At 33.2% G+C, this 24,923-nt stretch overlaps 1 protein-coding gene across 3 annotated transcripts in view; it reads left to right on the top strand.

The window, feature by feature from the left end:
- LOC126975037 (uncharacterized) overlaps positions 1-24,923 on the top strand; it is a 119,383-nt gene that overhangs the window by 17,747 nt on the left and 76,713 nt on the right. The window contains exon 1 of one of the 3 annotated variants that reach the window (XM_050822820.1): positions 13,132-13,288. The exons of the other annotated variants lie outside the window; for them this stretch is intronic. The gene's annotated coding sequence lies outside the window, so the exon portion shown is untranslated. Of the gene's footprint in view, positions 1-13,131; positions 13,289-24,923 lie in introns of those variants that run through there. 3 annotated transcript variants of the gene reach the window in all.

Here is a 24,923-nt window from a genome sequence, read left to right as displayed (position 1 = left end):
ATACTATAGTAAGCCGTCTTTCTCAAAGAAGCTTTAATATATTTTTTGAATTTGTGCTCAGTGAGTATAATACAGTGGGAGGCTCCTTTGCACAGGATGCCAAATGCCACATGAATTACAAACTATTATGATCTGTTTAGATAGCCCCCCCCCGTTATCAGATTCTTATTTTTTTTTAAACCACTTATACCAATAATATAAACCAGTGGGAGGCTCCTTTGCACAGGAAGCTGGCTAGATTATGGGTACCACAACGGCGCCTATTTCTGCCATGAAGCAGTAATGTGTAAGCATTACTGTGTTTCGGTCTGAAGGGCGCCGTAGCTAGTGAAATAACTGGGCAAGTGAAACTTAAAATCTTATGTCTCAAGGTGACGAGCGGCATTGCATCGTAATGCCTCCCACTGGTAGTTCAGTTAGGTTCCCGTTAGTTTCGGATATGGTACCCCTAAAATCAAATTGGATAGTGTGAACAGCGCTTAAGCGTGTCTCATTATCAAATAAAAAAAAATTGAAGTACCATTCACCGAACATGTACTTATACAATACACATTAGCACGTTTAACATTTACAATTTTTTATACACGACGAAAGTTATTGACAGATATTTCCATTTTGTTTGACCGCCACTTATATAATCTGATAACTTTCTATGTTTGATAAATTCGGAAGTGGATTGCGCAATACACAAATAATGATCGTATATAATATTTTAATTAATATTTTATGATAATTTTCTACATTCTGAATAATATATAGAACGTGGATAGGTAGCCTAGTGTAAAATATAAATTTAAATTATATTACGTAATCTATTTATCTATGTAAAATGGAAATATAAATTTGGACTATTCCGATTGTAAATTATGACCGCCGCTACTATTCTGATGTAACTGTTGTATTCAAATAAATCCCATACGGAACTGCGTTAGTTTAGGGCTATTTAAATTAAAACACAATGTACAAATCATTATTGTCCAAAAATCAATTTAAAATAGTTTGTTTTGAGTGGCAATGGCAAGTTCAATTCAAGTTTAATTGTACCTATTATTCCGAAAAAAAATATTGCTTTAGTTTTAATTTTAGATCCTAGTTTCACTATTTTTTCTGCTCTGTGCTTATAGAGAATTAATACTTTGTACACCTTCGTGTGACAGGACTGCGTTAGTAGCGCTCTCTGGGTTTCCACGGAAGACCAGCGTTGTGGATTCTTTAGAAACCATAACTATCCTGAGTTGGGGGCCCATTGGCGTCTTTACATCATAATTAGAATGGTATAACTTTAAAAACTATTATCAGAATGTATTTAATGACGTCAATAAACATTTTTTTCTTTCTTTCAAATAGAAAACCTTCCCTAGTTTTAACACGATGTGTGCGATTTATTACATATGTATAATAATATATTATAATCTCCCCATTATTTACACGCTTTTTATTAGCTTCACCTGTATGTATGTTTGTTTGTAACCGACACATTTGGATAAAGCCAATTGAAAACTAAAAAATTACAAGAGTTATTTAGAATTTATTTAGTAGCAAAGTGTAAATTGCACCGTTTCATTAGTATCTATATACTTTTAACCGATTACAAATAGGAGAAATTAAATATTTAAAAAAAATACTGGTCACATGAGACTTAGTATAATTATTATGTCTCAAGGAGACGAGAGCAATTTTAGTGCCGCTAGAATTTTTGAGGTTTTTCAAGAAAATTATGAATGTGATTGCCGCTGACCATTACAACAATGATGCTTCGCCAAACTAATTTAATTTATGGGCATGGAAACTGAGGCCGAAACGTGCACTCTGCACTTCGTCGTAATTTTGTTTCATTAAATATTTTTACTGCCGAAAAATACTCAAAAAAAATACATTATAACTGTTATCGCTATATTATGTTATCTTATAATGTTAACGTTATATTATATAAAAAAAACTACCACCTGTTCCAAAATGAATGCCTCAGCCCTGAGAAGAATGGGCGCAACAAACTCAGCGGGATTTTTTTCACCAAAAATATGTTTTACAATTAAAGTAATATTTACAAAGTAACAAAGTAACATTGTACAATTAAACTTATTATTTAATAGCCTGAGGGCGGTCGCTCTATTCCCAATCTGTGGTATCATTAAGAAAATCATTTATGTTATAGTAACCTTTACCACACAAACGTTTTTTAACAATTCTTTTGAATAACATAATATTTACTTTTGTTTGAACATTTTCTGGGATCCTGTTGTAAAAGCATATACATCGCCCCACAAAAGACGTGCTAACTCGACTTAGCCGAGTATTAGGCATTATAAGCTTATGTCTGTTCCTGGCGTTAACATTATGGTTATGACAGTTTCTCGCAAATTCACTTATGTGCCCATGAACATACATTCACAATTGAACTACCCCCTAAAGGGCTGGACCGATTTTGATTATTTTTTGTGTGTTCCAGTGAATTTGAGATTTGTTTAAACTATCAATTCCGTCCATATAATATAATTCTCCTGCTCATGTGTATGTTAGTGAACTCCTCCTAACGGCTGGACTGATTTTTCAAATTTTAGACGTGTGTACAGGACAACTTCTGTTGGGTCCACTAGTATCTAGATATATATATGGAAATATATCACAGGCATATTACGGAACGAACTCTCAACCCTCATAGCCTTCAACTAACAGACATGTTACACAATCTCTGATATAAAATGTATATTATTAAGACTTTAAGTCGCTACGTTGCATTTAATGACACAACTTTAGAAACATTTCGTAATATAAATTATAAAGTAATACCGGATTTAATTAAATAATTAACAAACAACATTCTAGTGCTAGGTCGACTTGATACTGCATAGATCTTATCAGGAACTGGTTGGAGACAAATAAAATATAATTATTCTAAATATTCGCTGTCTCGGCTGCGTTTTTCCCGCCAATTCCACGCCATTTGTAACAAAGGAACGTAGGAAATCAGAAACAAGGTCAACTAGCGACCCAAGAATGTCCAAGAGTAATGTACTTACTATACATTAATTTTGTACCCAAGAGTACATAAGCATTGCTGTCTTTGTGCATCAATTTATTCATTAATTCCATTTGCTTTTTACGGAATCGGAATGCCAAATAGAGTGGGATATATGTTTGTAGTTTGACGACCACCATGTTCACGAAGCATCTTTACACAAACAATGAATTCAAGCTCTAAAGGTTGATGTATCCAATGCACGATAAATTATATTTATATAGTTAACTATGTATTACTTTATATGAAATAATTTATATTATTTATACACGACTCATATATTGGATGCAGCACCTTACAAATTAATTAGTTATGTATATTACAGCCATTGTAAAATACTCCATTTGATTTTATACGAACGTGTGGTAAATTCAGTAATTTAAAGGAAATATTTGTAGTGATGATTCAAAAGCGCTTAGTTTAAGCCTAATAGAATAAAGTTTTTTTTGACTTTATAAGTATGTAAATAAATAGGCAGGAGACAAACCTATTAAAAATAATAGAGGAACTACATGAGCGCTTCTATTTGACGATGGAGTTTTTTAGAGTTTTTGGAACAGATACCGGGGTATCAATAACTAAGTCTCCTCTGTCTGTATGTATGTCGGCGGGTGTATGTAAGTCCTATCTTATAAACTTATAAGACAGTTGATATTTCGTCATGCAGTACCCAATACCCATATATTTATAAAGAAATATAAAATATTATTTAAAATTCAAAAACATGACATCCTTCGTTTGCAAGTTGGAGACATACTTGCCTATTTAAAATTTTTACATTATTCAACTAAAATTCATTTTTTTTTTCTGCGTGTAGATGTTTAGTTGGTTTCAGATACTTTATCTAACGAGTCTAAAAATATAGGAGCTATCATATATTTAATTTGTAATTACTAATGTAACAGTGTTCTAAATGAAATGTGATCTGGTTGACTTGATCCCAGCCGCCGGATTCAACCATCGCACCTGGACCACAAACTTAAATATAGTTTTTAACATCTGGATACATGGCATTCTACCACGGTATTGTTTTCCAAAAATTTATTTGCGTGCAACTAAACTACACACACTGCAGGTAATTTCAAAAAATCGTGTTTACTAAAAGACGGGCAACGCTCGTCTTATTCCACTGGTGTTCCAAGTGAGTATGGTTATGTGTTATCATCAGGTGGTCCGTACGGTTGTGTGTGCTCTTCTATAAAAAAAAGGAATCCACTTTCGGTAATCACGTATCACTTGAACGAAATTTTATCATTAGACATTGAAGACACCAGTTGTAATTATTTACCAATGGGAGAGTCCTTTGCACAGGATGCCGGCTAGATAATACCCACAACGGCGCCTATTTCTGCCGTGAAGCAGTAATGTGTAAAGATTACTGTGTTTCGGTCTGAAGGGCGCTGTAGCTAGTGAAATCACTGGGCAAATGATGCTTAACATCTTACGTCTCAAGGAGACCAGCGCACTTGTAGTGCCGCTCAGACGTTTCGGATTTTTACAGAATCCTGAGCGGCACTGCATTGCCCGCTCGGCTCGTCCCTTATTTTCATAAAAAAATCAAAAAAGATTCTAACTCTAAGAATGGAAGAGGCCTGACGTAAAAACCAATATAAACAAATACCGGTAAAACGGTGAAGCCAACCGTTCACTTAATCTTTATAAAAACACTATAACACGCTCCATATATGGCATACAGAGACAAAAGTACGTAATGGTTACGAGAGTAAAAGAGCAAGCCTTAATGAATGGATAGTTAAGTTGATTAATTAGCTTTAAATGAAAGAGAATGTACATTAATGTTTATGGATACATATTGCACTTACAGTTACGATCCAACGGATTTAAAGCATGAGTGTCTGTGGCACACATGTGTTTTGAAGGCCGTCAATTAAGGGGGACTTGCATGCCTTTCAATTCGCCAGTAATTTGTTCGGACGAATATTGCTCTAGACAATTTGTAAGCACAATTTTCGACTTTAAGGCGACACTAAATGCCAGCGACCTTGAGCGATATGAGTTTACAAAATTCTTGCGTCGAAAACAGTTTATATGCTTACGATCCTCGTTATTCGTCACTAATCTGATTAAATATACCTACACAAAAATGTACAAGCTATAAGAATAACTTTTCTGAGAGTTGTACTAAAATAATGCGTCATGCCATGCCAAAAAACTTGTTTAACTGCAAGGAAAAGTGGTAGTTCAAAAAGGCTCTGGAGTGTTAAATATAACCTACAAATAAGACTTAAGGATATGTGTAACAGGATTAAGTAGTGTTCATAGCTCGAAATGCTATATTTTCACCAAAAAACTTGTCTAAAAACACTTTGTTTGCGTGTTTTCTGCTTACTCTTCGCATTAATGCAATTATTCGTATCCTATGATTAGGGCCACAAAGTCATATATTTTCTCAAAACTTATATCTGTGTAATTCTTATCATCAATTAAATAACTTTCACAGCTTCAGTAACAATTAGCGTTCTTATCTATTTATTTATTTGGAGAAAAACGGTTACAATGAGTTATGAAAATACAAAGAAAAAAAACTATGCAATTATAACCTTAAATATTTCTCACTAAGACCTTCATTTTATACTTATCACTAAAATTGTGAAAACGGAACGTGTGTATAAATGATTAACCATTTCTATAATAACAAAATATTTAAGAAAACATCCAAATAACCTGTTGGTATGTTTCTTCTTACTTCACATTCTTCACAAAACAATTCCTACGTGTATTAAATAAATCTATACCAATGAAATTACAATTAAATATAGAGCACATTCTATATACTATATATATTTGTTTCCGAGTCATGGATGTTTTAATGTATGTATGTATTTTTATATGAATTTATGTATGTTTAATTAAGTATATTGCATTAAATATATCATTGTCTTGTAACCCATAACACAGGCTATATATGCTTAACTTGGCAAGATAATTTGTGTAAAAAGTGTGTCAACATTATATTATATATTATACAGGGGCGTGCAATGGTTTTCTAGCAAGGTAGGAACTGTAGAACTAGTTGTAATTGCGTTTTAGTCCGATAGTATGACATTATTTGTATGAAACGCTGCTGTTTCGTACATGCAATCTGTAGACTGACTACCGTAGGTAGTAAATGAACTTTAACACTAGTGCTATATTTATTAAGGTTCATAACAAGTAAGGCACTGCCTAATTGCCTGCATATCATATGCACGCCACTGATAATTTAGGAGCTCAACTGCCAGCGGTGGCTTACCATCTTATTAAACATAAATCTAGTTCGAAATTAATTAAATTTTAATGTCTAGACTGCGTGTGTAAGTGATTAACTAAACCAAATGACTGCGACAGTGGAGAACAGACACAAGTGACGAGGGGCTTAGTGATTTCTAAGGGCGGATTCGACCAAACAAGAGTAAGTTTTTACTCGCGACTTACTACTGCTATTCTAAGAGTAAAGCTAATTTTGCATTTTACCAACCACTAATCTAAGAATAATATAACTATACGCGAGTAAATATTAAAATGGACGATGTTGACGACGGTATAAAAGTTTAAATTGACACAATCTAACAGTGCTCAGAGCTAAGATGTCACTTGTCACCTAGAAGTCGAATAAAAATAAAGAAGCTGTCGTGGTGATCTTTCCACAAAAGCCACAATATTAAGAATAGAATAGAAGGAAGCTGTCATCATTTGAAATTTAACTCTATTATCCTACAAAATAGAATTGTTATAGCAATTCATGTCCTGTTAGAAGAAACAATATAGTAGAACGAAAGCGAGGAAAGAACATAGATTTTTGTCGTTTTATACATTCGTTTACTCTTCGTTCGTCATTCACTTTTAAACAATAAAACCGACTTATAGTAATAAAAATAAATATGGGAAAAACGGAAAGAAAACTATCGAAGGGATAAATTCAAAGAGTAAAAATTAACCCCGTATAGTTATCCTCGTGTGTTTGGTCGAATCCGCCCTAAGTCCCTCAAAGCACTTGAAAGTTTAGCTATACTACGATTATTGTATATTGCAATAATATAACCCAATAATGTAGCTTTAATTCTATGATTATGTGATTATTGTAAAACAATTCTGATGATGATGATGATGTCTGTAGGAAAATCTGTGAAAATGAATAACAATTTTCATCAATTAATGCTTTAAACACTTTAAATAAGTAGAAGGTTCCATGCAATTAAACTTTCAATAAAACTTTATGCCTTATAGAAAATTATTTAAACACTAAACTGTACATTGCTATTGATATAATATAGGCGCTTAGGGGCGTGGGTTTGCGTTCATTTTAATATAAGAAATCACGATTTTCCGATTGATTTATATCCTTGTACTATACCTCTGATCCTGTCGATGCTCAATACGTAATCGGTGATTAAGTGTGCTATGTTATTGTCAAAAAGAGACAAGATTATACCTCTACTTGATCACAAGTTCCTTCTAGAAATAACTGTATGTTTTAATTGGTTCCAGGTAAATTGGAAACAAACGTAGGAACTTATTTTTTTTTAATAAATTAATCATTCTTTTGGCATGCGATCCTGGGTATAAAGGTCTGTACAGACAGACAGAGGTATACATATAAGGCTGTTCCCACGTTTTTTAGAGGTACAAGATCAGGAGGAATGGAATAAGTTCAAGCAGGCCTTTAAGAAAAATGTGAAAAAATCATTAAACGCTCAACAATCAATGTAATTTTTGAGTATACTCACCGTTTCACTGGACGTCCATGGGGCAGCCATTTTGAGATTTGCATGACAATTGTGTTATCTATTTTTATATGTTAGATTTTAGTCGTGCGGCAAAATCGGCTAAAGTTTTCTCTAATATGAGACATGTCGATATATAAATAATATATGCCGATTTTGTGAACAAAGAAAAATATTATGATAAGAAGCATCCAAGTCAGCCGTATTGGCAAGATCCCTACTGCAACCGTTAAATGTAAGAGTATGTAGTTTGAATGTGCTGTTCAAATCATTTTATATTTTTATACCGCTTTCGCAAAATGTACAAAATTAATGTTATAAATAATAGACTTGTAGCCAACTAATCTCTTGTATTGTTAATTTAAGATGACACGCATAGTCTATAGATTAATTTAGAATGCCTAATCTAGATACGTTTTCTTAATATTTTTTCGGTATGACGATTTAATTATTGCGTACGAAATATTCATACGAGTCACCTAGTTAACTTCAAATAATAGGTAGGTACATGATAGATAATTAATAATATTACCTTTTTTAAGAACTCATTCTTTGCTAATCCATTTAATACCTGCTTATTTAGTATTTTGTATTATTAGCCTCGCTTACACGATGTTTTCACATGTGTCATGGCCCACACCGAGTTTTTGAAGTTATACTTCTTTAGGCGCGTTATTTAAAAATAATGAGACTGAAATTTTAAGATGCGCGCGCATCACTTTAACACAAAAGTAACAAGTTTTTTTTGTTTTTCTTTGGCACTGCACAGTATGCGCATTTAGCAAAAGTAATAGGTTGAAGTGGGTTCCTAAAATTTTCTGATGTTTGCTTCATTCGTTTTTTTTTTTTTGGTTTCTTCATCCATTATTAGGACAGGCATAGGGTTCAAGCCCCTACAACCGTATTCATTATTTAATAAATAATTTTCAAAGCCATATTTGCAAGATTTTTACAAAATTGTTCTTTCTAGTAACGTAGCACGAGGAATAAATCAGTTTAATGATTTTTGCTTCGTTAGGCCCTTTGGCCTACTTCTTTAAGTATAACTTCTTGCGTGCATACTTAAGTACACACACACTTTTTTTTAAATAAAATATGCAAACCGTTACTAAAAGAAACTGCAATAAAATCGTTCCTTTGTTATTTAAGACGCGCCATCTTAGATATTCAACGCATCCAAGATACAAGTTGATCCAGTATTGTAACAGTCGTAGCACATAAAAGGGAATGTCATCTCAGGGCCGACCTTCGATGGGAATGGATGCAATCAGTGATGCATTACGCGACCAACTAGATCATGGTAATCTGTTATATGAACCTTATCTAATGTTCTAATGGAAAACGAGATATATTATTGCTCCCATATATCTACATAGGAACGTTTTACTCATAGCCACGAATATATGCATTGAATTTGGAGCCATACTGTGTTCTCTACTCAATCTCAACTCTAGATGTTCCGCAAGGAGTTTAACTGGTATTTTGAAGTCAGTCTTTAGCGCGCTTTTTAGATTTCGTTAGTTTTAATTCAGTTATTATCTTATCTCGTTTCTTGCGCCCGTTCTTCTCAGTTCTGAGACATTTTCGAAAGAGTAATAGTTTTTGACTTTCATTTAGTGATTTCATTACCAATTTACAATAAAAATATTTTAAATCAACCCTTGCTCCTGGCGCTTCTTCATAGTGCGGTTACAAGGAACTTTCTTCGAAGTACAACCAAAGTTTGCAATGAGTTTCATTGCGCGGTATTTCCAAGTTCAAATGGCATGGGGTACCTTCAAATAAAAAGCAGCCAGGTGCAAGTAACAAAATATAAAAGTTATATAGAAAGGAAAAATTATATTAAATTATTTAAATCGAAAAGGCAAAAAATCTTTGCCAAAAATCATACAGTGCAAATGAGCTCTCATCATTTATACGTATTAAAAAAACTACTTACCAGACCTCGTTCAAACCAACTTTCGGTGGAAGTTTGGTAATACATGTACTTATACATACATATATTTTTTAGTTTTATCATTCTCTTATTTTAGACGTTTCAGGTGGGGGGGACACATTTTACCACTTTAGAAGTGTCTCTCGCACAAAGTATTTAGTTAAAAAAAATGATAAAAGAAACCTCAATAACATTTTTGAAGACCTATCCATAGAAACCCCACACGTATGGGTTTGATGAAAAAATTTTTTGATTTAAGTTGGTTTGGGGAACCCTCAAAATTAATTGTTTTTATTTTTGTGTGAAAATGTTAATGCGGTTCACAGTAGATGTATTCGACTGACCAAGTTTCAACAGTAGGTATAGTTTTTATAATTTTCAAAAAAAGTGGCTGTGACATACACGGACAGACAGACAGACATGACGAATCTATAAGTGTTCCGTTTTTTGCCATTTATCTACGGAACTCTAAAAAGCACGGAAGCCTACTAAAATGGCGCGCAGCGCTCCTGTGATTGTTGTGGTGTTGCAAAACATGAGCTGAAGGTTTCTCGCCAAACTCCATAAGAAAAGTTTTCATTTGGAATATATTTTTTTTCCTGAAGCTTATCTTAAAGCAACCCGCTATGGGAAGATATTTTAAAATTATCTGTTATTTCGAGATTCATGTTTCTCTAACGAGACATGACAGCTAGCATAACTAAGTAATGAGAAAGTGCGTCTCTAGCGAGTCAGACAAGATCAAATTATCCGTCCTCACGAAGACATATTTCAGTGTTGGCTGGCGTCTATTTTTTCCTCAAGCTTCATGGTTCAAATAACCTCTGTGGTGTAAGTATATAATATATATAGGTATAAAATAATTTAAAAAAATCATTGCTCATTTAGCCTCAACTTCCAAAGTGGTGGTAAAATGTATGGACTTTCACATTCATAAATGTTTTGAATTAACATAAAATATACGTCCTAGTCAATGATTTCAAATTTCACAACCATTATTAAAAAATAAAAAATAAATAAAAATTTATTGAAGTACAAATTTCGCGGAAATCCATAATTATCCAAATGTTTTGAGTTTTCTTGAGTTAATTCCACCAATATTCGTCTTCAAACAATTCGACATCTGTTTCGCCTCTACACGAGGCATCCTCAGGAGATGTTGACTCGCCAAACTGTGTCTCCTGTAAACTTTCACATTCTTAATAATTAAATAAGCGATTAATGTTTCAATCCATAAACATAAGTTAGCGTATAGGCGATCGGACAGCTCGATAATGCTTGACCAATTTTGATTTTATCAATGTGTGCGTTTGCCGGTTAAGTATTAATAATACGTACTACTATATACTTTTCAATCAAAATCGATTACAGTTACAATACATTCGCTTTTCTTTTCCATCTTCCTGTATCTCTGAATTTCTACGTATAGATAGTCTCTTACTGTTAGACAACCGATGAGAAGAGGCCAGCAATATTTGTTTAGTTTGCGTCACAAGCTACGTCTTTCTCGCGATTTGTATTAAACTTTGTGTTAGCGTGCGGGAATTTCTCAAAATAGAGGGTAGTTCTAAATTCTATCTTTTGACATTTTTCACAGCTGTCATAGTCTATCTAGACGAATAAATGATCTAAGGTCTATATGACCACCCATAGAGCCGAATGGTTAGTGACCCTGACTTCTAAGCCAGAGGTCCCGGGTTCGAATCCCGGTAGGTGCAATCATATATATGATGAATATGAATGTTTGTTTCCGAGTCATGGATGTTTATATGTATTTATGTATGTTTAAATAAGTATATTGTATTAAATATATCGTTACCCATAGTACAGGCTATACTTAGTTTGGGGCAAGATAATTTGTATAAATGTTTGCTAAAAATATAAAATATAAACATATGAATCCTGAGCGGCACTGCATTGTAATGGGCAAGGCGTATCAGCTACCATCGGCGTAACATCTTGATCGTTTCATCCCTTATTTTCATTAAAAAAAAGTTCGTATATTCTAACGGCCGTTTTCAATAACGTATCTCTAGCTACCGATACATTAACGGCCGTGCCCAATATTCAGTCTATCTCTTACTTGAGATAAGAATCGTAACTATTGTTGACTTTACTGTCCCAATAAACTTATCGAATATAACTCACCTTATCCGTACACGCTGTCTGTCAATGGGACGACGTATAGCTTACCAGTGATAGAAGTTTGTATGGATATTGCAATTCACGCGTCCCAATATAAGCCGATAAGAATGACTTATCGGGTATATTTGGATAGCTTCAAATTATTGACAGGTAATAACTGACAGTAGAAGGTAGTAATTTATCTCTATCTGTAGATAGTATATTGGGAACGGCCGCTAAGGCAAAGGCAAGGCAATGCCCTTGCCTTTGCCTAGATAGATAGATTTGCAGCGATAGTTTTGGCGATAGGTTATTGAAATGTAAGGAAGCGTAAAAGGATACATTTGTCTACCTCTAGTAAGTTAAACTAAGGATAGATAGGTTATTGAAAACGGCCGTAAGCCTATGTTTGAATCTCGATATTAATTGTCAATGCATGAAATCCGCAGCTCCTAAATACTATCCCCCTTATTCATAATGGTCCGCTAACCTTAAACAGCCGCTAAGGAGTGTTTTTTCTCATTCTGACTTAAGCCAATAGAAGAAAACAGAGTGAGAATTAGCAATGCTTTAAGTTAGCAGACTATTATGAATAAGAGGGTATATTATGTAACATAGGTACGACTTGGGGAAACATATTTCATCAAATCGAAGAGTATATTGTATCTAATATTTGGGGCATTGACACCGCAATGTGGTTTGTGTTTAGTGATATTGTGTGCTGTACAAAATGTTTGGAATTGTATTGCTTGTATCAAATTTCCTTGTCACATTTAATAGCTAAGTTATCTTGTTTAAGTTAACTTTTTTTATGATAATAAGCGATGACACGAGCAGGACCAGCTGATGGTAATTAATACGCCCTGCCCATTACAACGCAGTGCCGCTCAGAATTTTTGAAAAACCTAAAGATTTTGAGCGGCACTACAATTGTACTCGTCATCTTGAGACATAACATGTTAAGTCTCATTTGTCCAGTAATTAAACTAGCTACGACGCCCTTCAGGCCGAAACACAATAATGCTTACACTTTACTGCTTCACGGCAGAAAAAAGCGCCTTTGTAGTACCCATAATCTAGCCGGCATCCTGTGCAAAGGAGCCTCTCACTAGTAAGGTCCTCGTCTAACTTGTAAATTGGTTTGTTGGTTTAACTATAACTTAACAATCATAAGTTACTGCTTAGGCACAGTAGACGTACATATGTCTACTGTGGCTTTGGTCTAATTAGTGAATACTGTATAAGACAATAATTTCCTTGACATCACACATCACAATTCAGTATTCACAGTATTAATTTGCGCATCAGCGGAGCGCGACGTGTGGCGGCCATTTTTATTAGAACTTTATCGTGAATAGTGTTCCAGATTTGAAAATTTAAAAAATCGTGCTGTGTTTTTTTTTTGGAAATATACTTAATAATTGGTAATCTGTGTATTGGTGTCGACTAATTTGGAATTGATCTGTTAAAATATTAATAATACAGGTATAGTTATTGTATTTGGTAACGTAATTTATTTTATTAACTAATTATTAGTATAACACATTAAAATAAAACACTTTCTTAACATTTCCACAACCCATCTGTTTGCCATATATCGACCTCTGAGAGAATAAATGGCGCTAAACTTAATAACAATCTGACTCGACAACTTGACAACTTGATCTGCAAAGACAACGAAACGTCTATGCTCACCAAGCGAGTCTCCCTTAGTTGATTTTACCCTACCAAGCGTAACATAGCAATACAAAATAAGGTACTGAGCGCACCTTAACACGTTCTTCAAAATACATATAAATTTTTTCAAAGTGAATAAACAACAACAATATTTTAACGTTTCTCTCTCTCTTCTTCACTTAGTGCAAGTATATTCAAGAATGTAGAAGACAGTAGACTGGTCTCCATGGTATGCTGAGTCCGTATTTTAACTGACTTCGAAAAGGAGGAGATTCGCAATTCGATTGGTATTTTTTTATGTATGTACACCGATTACGCTGAGATTTATGATCTGATTTTCGTGATTCTAATAAATTTATTTTATTTATATTGAAGGTACAAGATTTGCATAAGGGATGTCGCAAATTAAATCTCTATTAAGTTATTTAATACTTTTGAGTTTTTGAATACGGTTTCTATAAATGTAGTTTTTTTATACAGTACAGTATTCTTAACAGTTTTTCGTTTCACACCGTCCCAAAAGAAGTTTCACTTGAATCCCTACTAATATTAGGAGGGTTTGTAATAGGAGATGGAAGTTCAAAAGTAGTTTAGCAAATTGTATTAAAATAAGCAATTCGTATTTGTATTAACGTTATTACGTATTATTTGTAAAGTATTCCTAAAAATTTAAAATGCTTCCCAAAGTAATACCACGCGGACGAAGTCGCGGATAAAAGCTAGTAATATATACTTATTTTCAAAAATCTGATGTTTCAACTCAGTTGTAATAAAACGCATTCTAATTTCTAATACATTAAAGTGTGTTTTGTTTAAATTTTGGTGGATTTAATGAATAAAAACGGTCTTTTTAAAATAAGTCATAACCATTAGCAATTAACAATGAGTTTCTTGCGCCCGTTTCTTCTCAAGTCTGAGGCATACTTTTTGGAATGGATGGGAGCTTTTGACTTTCTATTGAAAGTGACATCATATCCTATTTTGAATGAAAATATTTGAATTTGAATTTAACACCAGTTATGAGAATATGTTATGTTGCCGGCCCTTAAAGTGGGAACATACTCTAAGGTTGTGATCTGAGACTTTGCTCAGAATTTACTTAAGTAAAACTTTACTGATAATGATAAAACGCGAACTTAACTTTTGTATTTGGCTGTGTATAAAGCTGAATATAATTTCAGCTGTCAAATGACTATAAAAAGTAAATAAAAGATTATGCTAAACTTATACTTAGCTTACACGTACCAGTGGGAGGCTCCTTTGCACAGGATGCCGGTTAGAATATGGATACCACAACGGCGCCTATTTCTGCCGTTAAACAATAATGTGTAAACATTCATGTGTTTCGGTCTGAAGGGCGCCGTAGCTAGTGAAATTACTGGGCAAATGAGACTTAACATTTTATGTATCAAGGTGGCGAACGCAATTGTAGTGCCGCTCAGAATTTTTGAGGTTTTTCAAGAACCCTGAGCGGCACTGCATTGTAAAGGGCAGGGCATATCAATTACCATCAGCTGAACGTCCTGCTCGTCTAGTCCCTTATTTTCATAAAAAAAAGGTATGTTTTACGTGAATAAGTCTGACTAAAGTCTAAATACGCTTTATAGATATCACACTAAGCTTGACATTAACAGCAACCCGAAAAAGGCTGTGCGAGGCAAAAAATTCTAATGAACCGTGCGATTGTGGAATGCCACATCAACGTGATGCGGGTGTAAAACCGCACTTTAAGGCTGGGGACCGCGCCGATGGTCTTGAGGAATCGAACGGAGCTAGGTTACCTCTCTCGCACAAGATGGCCATAGTTTTCATTCAAAATTAGAAGCATTTTTGATTTACTACAAACATAATACAATTTTCTTTACAAAACTATGTTATGTTAAATAGTATTGGTGTACAATTAATAAACATTCGTACAATTTTTATCTAGATTGAATGATTTGTATGGCTTCAACAGTAAAAGTAAGGGGTATATTGCTGATTTTTTCGCACTGTCTATAAAAAATGGATATGTAAAGAAAAAATGAATTTTCTTCTCATATTCTGTAGATATAAAATTATTATTTATTATGAAAATATAAGGTTTATATAAACCATTGAGATATGGTTTCACTTGTGCGCTATTTTAGCGATTTCTTGGAATAGCGACTTTAATGTAATGTACCTACGGTGGTGAAATCTGCTGGTATTACCCTGAACAACTCTGAGCAATACGAGATATATACGATAGAAGATCCAGAGATAGCCCACATCTCTATGCAATGCCAAAGTATAGATTGGATTGGAGATGATTTGAATTTTGATCAGTAAAAGCTCTCCGCGTTGTCTGCCCCCAGATTATTTTTTATGGTAAAGGAGGACAAACGAGCGTACGGGTCACCTAGTGTAAAGTGATCACCGTTCTCTTGCAATATCAGTGTAATCACAGGAGCGTTGACGGCTTTTAAGAATGATGGGTACAGTACTCTTCATTATGCCGAATGTGCGCCTTATGCTATAAGGTTTCCTGACAGAAAGGTAAAATCAGTCACACGGACACGCTGTCGGTCTTTGAGGTGGACGTATGCTCTCAGATTAAAAGTACCGAAATCATGTCGGACCGGGAATAAGGCATCCAGTGATTACAACTAAAACTACATAATAATCTACTTTTATCGGCAGAGTTAACCACGTAGCATTGATCAGACCATTTCTTCGTTCCCAGAGAAAAATTTGTAAGAAACCAGTGAATATGAACCTGTTCCTCACAGTAGCTACTCATTAGTTGGTCATAGCGAGACATGTTAAAAGCCCGCTTATTACGCCGTTGAAAATAAACAAGTAACTGTATCCGCTATGTGATATCGTTACCGCTTCCACGCTCGTTATTATGACGTCACGTGGAATTTATTAGTTTTATTTTTAAACACGTGGGAAGATTTGTCATTACCTAGTTTCTCGGATCAAATCAAAAGCGACTGCGACCCAGTGGCAGTATTATGACTAGAATGTGAAATTTTAAAGAACTCTACTGAATACATTGAATTAAATCAAACATTGTCATTGTTTTCAATCTATCGAAACTTTATAATATTGTGTTGTTGACTTATTTATTGATTTTCTTAGGGACCACCCACATAGGTAAATAGTCAATACTTAAAATTATAAAACACAAGAGCAAAAGTCGTCGGATATATAAATCCAAACAACTCAATAAAACAAATCAACTTAGGCGTAAAACTTAAATTCGACAACCGTAGGCCCAATTCAAATGAAACTGTATGTACAGCAGTATTTCTGCCGTGAAACAGTAATGTGTAAGCATTACTGTGTTTCGGTCTGAAGGGTGCCGTAGCTAGTGAAATTACTGGGCAAATGAGACTTAACATCTTATGTCTCAAGGTGACGAGCGCAGTTGTAGTGTCGCTCAGAAGTTGTCGCTGAGCGGCACTGCATTGTAATGGGCAGGGCGTATCAATTACCATCAGCTGAACGTCCTGCTCGTCTCGTCCCTTATTTTCATAAAATAAAGAGTTTCAAAGTTAAATAACTTTGAAACTCATTGTTTTTTTATTCCATTAAGAAAATGATAAACAAATCAAACGTATTTTACCCAATGACACTTATAACTATGTTCTTACAAGTCAATTTTAATAGGTACATCAAACTCATTATATTGTGAATAAACCGTTTCCTTAATAACTAATTAATTAAGACGCCTATATCTGTCAAAGATATCCATAATATTAACATGTTATGTAAGCCAGTTGGATGGACGTAATTAAACTAATAATTTATACCGATCGGAAATTACAATTAATTTTCCTCGGTCAGTGCATTATTTTGAATAATTAATTCCAACCAAAACATTACACTGTTATACATATATACTCATACTGCTGTAAATATATAACTTAACATTTTATAGGATTTTCTTTTTTTTTAATCTAACGTATTAAAAAAGGAGGTTTTTTCTTTACGTATATTATGAATGTTAGTTACCTCGAAAGGTTGTAGTTACTGAGCCGATTTGGATCTTTTTGTTTATTTGAAATATTATGTGCTAATTATTATCCAATATATTTTGCTTAAATTTTACTTTATTCAGTAACCAAATAATTTCTATATAAAATATTATTATATTAGAATCTTAACAAACTTAAAACGAATATTGGATATTTATTGCATGTAATTAAACAATACCGAATCAAAAAAAAATTTTATATAATTATTGCCTGTTTGCCTGAATATAAAAAAAGCAATAGAATACCGATTGGACTTGGAAAGTGAAAAGAAAACTTAGAATGAGTTGTGTTCTTCCAGAATTGCCACATTTTTATGCACATTTCACATTTTTAAAACCATCACTTTGTATTATAATACCATGAATCTTTGTTTCGCGTATTGTGTGTAATATACTCAGGATCTGTGTTACATCATTTGCAATGAATCACAGTACCATAATGTATGTATGGTGTATCAATTATCTATATGACTCACACATCCAATATTTATGCAAATAACAAGTTAACTTCCCCTTCGAACTCGCGTAAGGCTAAAATCCAATTTCAACGAATATTAATTGCTACAGTAACTTCAGGAAGCGAAGACGAAGAAAAACAAAGAAGAAAAAACAACACAATAAAACAGAAGCGGCAACTTACCCAGAGAAACCCTTTAGAGGTTTTCGTGGTATTTAGATGTAGAAATTTTAATGTATGCTTTGTTTTGAACAATAAATGGAAAAAAAAGAAGCCGATTCGAAAACAAACCCAATCGTGTGAATATACTAGTATTAATAATATGAAATCATTCTAAAAACGTAGAAATAATTTATAGTTTCCCAACACTAGCGCAGTGATGTGACGCAATCCAATAAATTCTGCTTTCACATGTCAGATAACATATGTCACTTTATCGATATTGATAACATCATTGATATTATCTTTTACATCGAAGAAGTTAAATTTCGTTTACTCATTTAATTTTTAATACTTTTTCATTCTGAGGCTGTATTTGGTGTACTGTGGTAAAAGTAATGTTATTATCCAAATCATGGCACTCTTTTTAATGAAACACGTCTTTGCAAAGAGTTCATAATTTTCCTGCCACGACATATTTATATATTTTTCTCGTCTGAGTGTTATGGTGTTATATGATATTAAATAAATTATTACGGACAGAGCAGCCTAAAGATATTATATTATGTTTCGTCCTCCGTCTGAGACTGTTCCTGATGCTTGAAGATAACTGATAAGAAAGCCAACAGAGAGTCGGACTCGCTAAGGGTTCCTTGGCTTATTCAATACTTTTGGAATTTTTTTTAAGTATTCGACAACTTTGTTTATATTCACATTATTTTTATTATCTATATGTATATATAAACTTCTCTTGTCACAATGTTAGTTGCCATACTCCTCCGAAAAGGCTCCATCAAAATCATTTCATAAAAAAATTATAAAATTCTATATCTATGTATCGGTAGTTATTTATTTGTAATACCCCAAAAATATTTTCATTGATTTTTTTTTATTAATTTATATGACAAAACAACGTTTACCGGGTCAGCTAGTTGGCATAATATGGTATTATATCAGATATAATATGTTAGACATGCAGACATCGTAGTCTTTGTAACGAAGTTATCGTTGGTTATTTTTTTATGGAAAAGAGTACAAACATGCGTACGGGTCACTGGTTTAAAGTGATCACCGTTGCCCACATTCTCATGCAACACCAGAAGAACAACAGGAGCGTTGCCGGTCTTTAATACGCGCTTGTTTTGAAGGTACCCATGTCGTATCATCCCGGAAACACACGGTTAGATGATTGTTGTCCTAAATATAAACAAATTAACATTTGCACTTTGCGATATTGTGCAATTTTTTGTTACGTTAATACTGCTCTTACGAAATTAATTATTCCCGCTTTTTTTCTAAGCCACAGATACCTGAAGCATACTGGAAAGTGAACGACGCGAGAATTGAGATATGGTTTTGGAGGATAACTCTTGGGGTATCGAGGACAAAATTTCGTACCTACCAAATGAATATTAAGCATGCAGGTTCAGTTAATTAAAAAAAAACATATCTTCTTCAATGGAGCGGAACCCTTTCATACTCGTATCCAACTCACACTTGACTGGTTTTTTCATAATTATAAGTCGTAACATGAGAGTGTAATAATCGGAATATTTCGCACTTTTCTTATGTCACCGCGTAAGAGATAATGCGTGAAGATAATATTATTATGAACAGTAATTTCTCGCTACTAATTATTCCACACACGTTATTCATACAGTTGTTATAAAACTCTTTGTGTTTGGTAACGCATTCAGTTCACATTTAAGCTACTGAAGTAAATAAATTCAAAATATATTGAATTTGCATTGGCGTGGCTTAAACTTAAAGCGTAAGGAGGTATTCTCAAGTATTGTGAATGCCATGAAAAGTGGTGCCTTATATTTGTATAAAAATAATATAATGAAAATTAAATAAACTCATTTGACTAAATTATGCGGTATAATAATATTTTGATTGGCTGTATTTAATAGCTTCTTTATTACATTATTGTTATTTCTATAAACGTAAAACAGCATGAGGAATAATTTAGGTTTACGGATTTTTGTTTTTTTTTTACGTCAAAGAAGTATAACTTCTTACGTGCGTACACACACTTACACACCTTTTTTTTGAGTCGTGTTTCTTTAGACAAACACATTTCAATGTGGGTATACTCGCGGGTGTCCACTTGTATGTACGTAAGTAATACCTCCAAAAGTTATAGAGCATGATAAAATAGCATCAAAGATGTAAAATATTTCATTTCAGTTTAAAAAATAAGGATTATGTATATGAATTTGCGTGTAAAATTTATAGACTTTATAGAATAAAATCCGTAATAAATATATTATCTAAACATATTTAAATCGAATCCAAAGATGGCTGTACAGCTTACTTAGTAAAAATCATTAATATATGAATAGTTTGTAAGGTAAAGATAATTTATAACACCCACGGAAACGTGTGAAGGTAAGGTTACTCTTTGTTCATTTTAAATTAAAAAAAAAACGTGGGATTATCACTTATTACTTAACTCTGCGAGTACTGTACGCAGATATGATATAAAAGTTATATGTACATTATTTCTATTTGTTTTTTATGCGAAACTCACGTTCCATATGAAGGCGAACTCTACTAACAATGTTTACTAGAGTTCGCCACAGGTCGTACTACAAACGTAAATCATAATTTTTTTAAGATATAACGTTAATTAATTTTTTAATCATCTTTCGAGAGAACTTTCCTCTTTACTAGTTTAGTACTGAATTTGTTTAATTGGGATTTTATCTTTAGTGTGATATGGTTAGACAAGAAGAATAGAATTGAAAAGACTTTATAAGCAACAAAAAGTACACACCTTCAAGTAACAATATTAATTACAATTTTAAAATATTAAATTCAATGAAATAAGTACGATAATTTATAGAATTAAAAAAAAGAACTGTGTGCCATGTGATTCCCTCCTAAAAGGAGCTAATCACTACATTGTTGTTAATGCAGAAGACCCCAACACAACATCAGTTTTCAGCAGACCCTCGTGACATTTGGAGTTGACAGTTGCTGTAGTCTTCCCATCGTAATTAAATCTCATACGTTGATTCCTAATACTTGCAAATTTTTCTTTATTTCACACTCTATTTACACCGTTGAGAGACTGCTAGAAAGCAGTAGTAGAAACAGGGTGCCAGCTAAGTAGTAGTTTGCAAGAACTATTATTAATTCTGTATCGGTTTGAGCAAATTTCACCAACTACGGTGAGATAGTGAAGTTCCTGGGCTACTGAGGATAAAACTTATATCTCAGAGTGACATGAGTAATACTGCATTTATTACAAAGAACGTATGAATTAACAATAGGTACAGTTATTCCAACGTAACTTCCAAAGTCCCTGAATTTAATAAACCATATCATCATATTCCACGCCATGAAACTGGTGTCGAAAAATGCCTGAATACATAATTAATTACATTATCTTCACAGTGAAATAGATCTTAACCTCAGATTAACTTCACGGACGAGATATTTAAATTTAACTCGAGTGAGTTAGACTCGATAGCTAAGCATTAACATTGGAAGCTAAGATTAAAACCATAAAATAGAAGTTAAATTTACATTAGGATTTCTACATTGTTGGCACATAAAATATATTTCCGGTGTCATCAGAGAGGTTTGCCCGGAACCTAATCAGACTACACAGGGACAGAATCATAGGTGCTGTTACCGGCCACTGTCCCTGAAACAAATATCTATCTACCATAGGTATGATAGACGATTGTTTATCCAAAGGATTCACGGAGGCAGAACAAACGATAAACATGTGTTTATTGAATGCAGGAGAGTGACCCAACAAATCCTCCGATCTCCAGCATATCGATTCCAGATGCCTGTAGCAATTTGAAGATGGAGTAAGAAGACGAATGAATAGGCACAATGGCTTAATCAAGAGTCTAAGTGCCTAAACAGCCAGCTGAAGTAACTAACTAACCCTCAATGCCAAAAATAGCGTAACTAACCTTTTACGCGGCCGACTTGAACAATCACAGTAAAATTGACATTATATGGAATATTAGCTGTGCCCTGTGTTTCAACAGCAAATAAAATTTTTGATAATTTTTTAAAAGAAATTGTATTTACGTAAAACCAAGCAACCATTAGGTACTATTCCAGTCAACTTCAGTGCACGCAGAGGGAACAGTTCAAAGCGCATTTTTTTCAATCATTGATTGTTGAGTTGTAATTTTTATATTCAAATTTCTTCCTCAACTTCAAAATGAGGATGATAATATATTTTTTTTTATAAAAAAAAATATAGGTCGTTGTAAAGAAAATTTTAATATTTCCGTAAATACTTCCTAAAAAATTAATGCGCTAACTAAAGTTTACCAGTTACGAAGTCTTTGTCTAGAGTTTTGTAATAACAATATTGTACTTACTTACGAAGCTACAATACTTGTAGCAGTCTAAAACTCAAAATATTTTTCTTTCTTCAGATGAAAGCAGCTATTGAAAATGTTAATTTTACAATTTACAAAGTCGTAGCACAGAGTTTTGAAATTACCAGTCTTATTTCAAAGCAAAAGGTTTCCAACCTATAATTAAAGTCAGTTAAAAATACACTGAAACACAATCTATTCGAGATAATTGACAGTAAGCAGACGGAAAGATAAACAAAGGGAAGTTACTAATTAAGTTTGTACAACATCAATGGAAGTCAGCTAAGCACACGCCTCAGATAACTTAAATTTAACCTTTAAGAGATCTTCTAAGTTTAGATACTTCTAAATGTTTTGAGTTTTACCGTAACCGTAACCGTTGGTTTTCAGATACATTTTTATTATTATGTCTCGTGTAACCTTTTTACAATAATTATAAATAAATGAACAATTAATATATATATGTATATATACGTGAAATGTCATAAATGTGAACTTTTTATGTTGATTCCGCTAAGTTTCACAAAATCACATCGACAGAGTACCAGTACTCTCGTTCCAGTGTTTGATAAGTCAACAGCTCCTGAAGATACCTTGACTAAAGGTTATCATGTATAACAAAACATTTAAATTATTGCTATATAATTGCTTTTAAAACAAATCGGTGGTCTCAAGCAGTCACAAATTGGGTTCCTCGAGACATAAGACTAAGGAAATGGGAAGACGGCGTGGTAAGCACGTGGTAAACGTTGCGGGAAGCCATTGGCAGAGAGAAGCCAGGGATAGATGGATGGAGAAACTTTAAGAAGGCTTTTACTGCCATTGACGGTAAGAAGTTAGGTAAAACCTAACTTTTTATAGGTAGTTTTCATATTTTAATTAACATAGATTTAAAGAAAATATCTAGTGTTTTAAATATATGTATAGGTACAATAAAGCTCGTTTTAATATTTTATTTATTTATATAATTTCGATATATATTTGTGGCTACCCATTGGGGTAACCCGTAAAATAACGCTTAATTTTATTAATTTTCATATACAATGTAACATAAAAACATAATTAGTTGAATTATGAGAAAGAATTAGAATTGGGAAGAGTAAAAGAACACAGACAAATGATTATTAGGTCTAAAATTTGATGGTACAATTGCGAGCACAACATATGCAATAATTAACTAAAATTAATGTAACGATAAATGGCAAATATTTTTGCAATTTTTATTAAATAAAAATGTGAATTTTATCCTTAAATTCTTATATAAATTACATGCAGTGTTATACATATCCCTCTAGAGTCTGGACCTCATGCAAAATTCCATAGATACCAAGTCGTGGGTACAAGTTAGTTTAACATAAAATTCTGAGCTCGTGGCGGGAAAATGAACTTAACAATATAAAATTATTTTGTACATCGTATATTTAACGGCTACTAAGTAATAACCATAATATAATCTCTTTTACAATAATAATATAACAGCAAAGCAGGAAGTAATGTGTGCTTAAGAGAAAGAAGGAGAAAAAGAAAAAAAAGAAGAAAAGAAGTTAAAAGAAACAAACAACACGACAAAAGGGAAAACTTCATCAAACGGAGGTTTTGATACGAAATTAATTAAAAAATTTATTGATAACATTAACACTAAGAACAATGATATATCATAGAGCTTATAGCTCTCTGATAAATTTGGTCAAACTAATGGCTCTTAACACTACGGGAACGAACGTTTAAAAGCATAAAAAACAAAGCCCTACAAAATAAAATGCTAGGCGCCCCAAAGAAATTTTCACTTCAAAATGTAAATGTAAAAATAAGTTGAACATAAAAAGTTAAATCCTTACAATAACGCTTTGAAAACATCGTCAACGGCTCGAATGCATATTTGTTGGTTTTTGTGAAGATTCGCCGCGCGGCAGTAACATGGCTTCGGGTTTCATGTTACACTTTCTGAGAATAAATCGTTTTGATGTGAGCGAACCGGAATTATGTGCTTCTGTGAACCGAACAGTTACTTAGAATGATAATGTAATAATAGATACATATTTATAGTTTTGCTTTTTACAGAATTTGTTTTAATTTAGGCATCTGTACGATTTACGGGATTTAGTAGTTAGAAAACATTGTAAAACTTATGCAATTTTTCTTTATTTTAAATTGAATAAATAAATATTTTATTAAAAACTAACAGGCAAAGTGGGCGCTAAAATATATACACGATATATTTGATATTATATCCAACGTGAATTACTTTAAATAAAGAGTCTTTAGATAATTTATACGTCTAGAATCTAGATGGAGTCTCTTGCTGTTAGACAACCGATAACAGGCCAGAAATATCAGTTTAGTGTGCGTGATTTGAATTAGACTGTGTTAGTTTGCGTGAATTGCTCAAAGTAGAGGTTAGTCCTACAGTCAATTTTTTTCTATGTTTTCACAGATGTCCATAGTCTATCTAGACGTATAAATGAATAA

This window comes from Leptidea sinapis, chromosome 34 (assembly GCF_905404315.1).
Source record: "Leptidea sinapis chromosome 34, ilLepSina1.1, whole genome shotgun sequence".
NCBI lineage: Eukaryota > Metazoa > Arthropoda > Insecta > Lepidoptera > Pieridae > Leptidea > Leptidea sinapis.
Note: the sequence above shows the minus strand (reverse complement) of the source record. Positions and strands in the feature narration are given on the sequence as shown.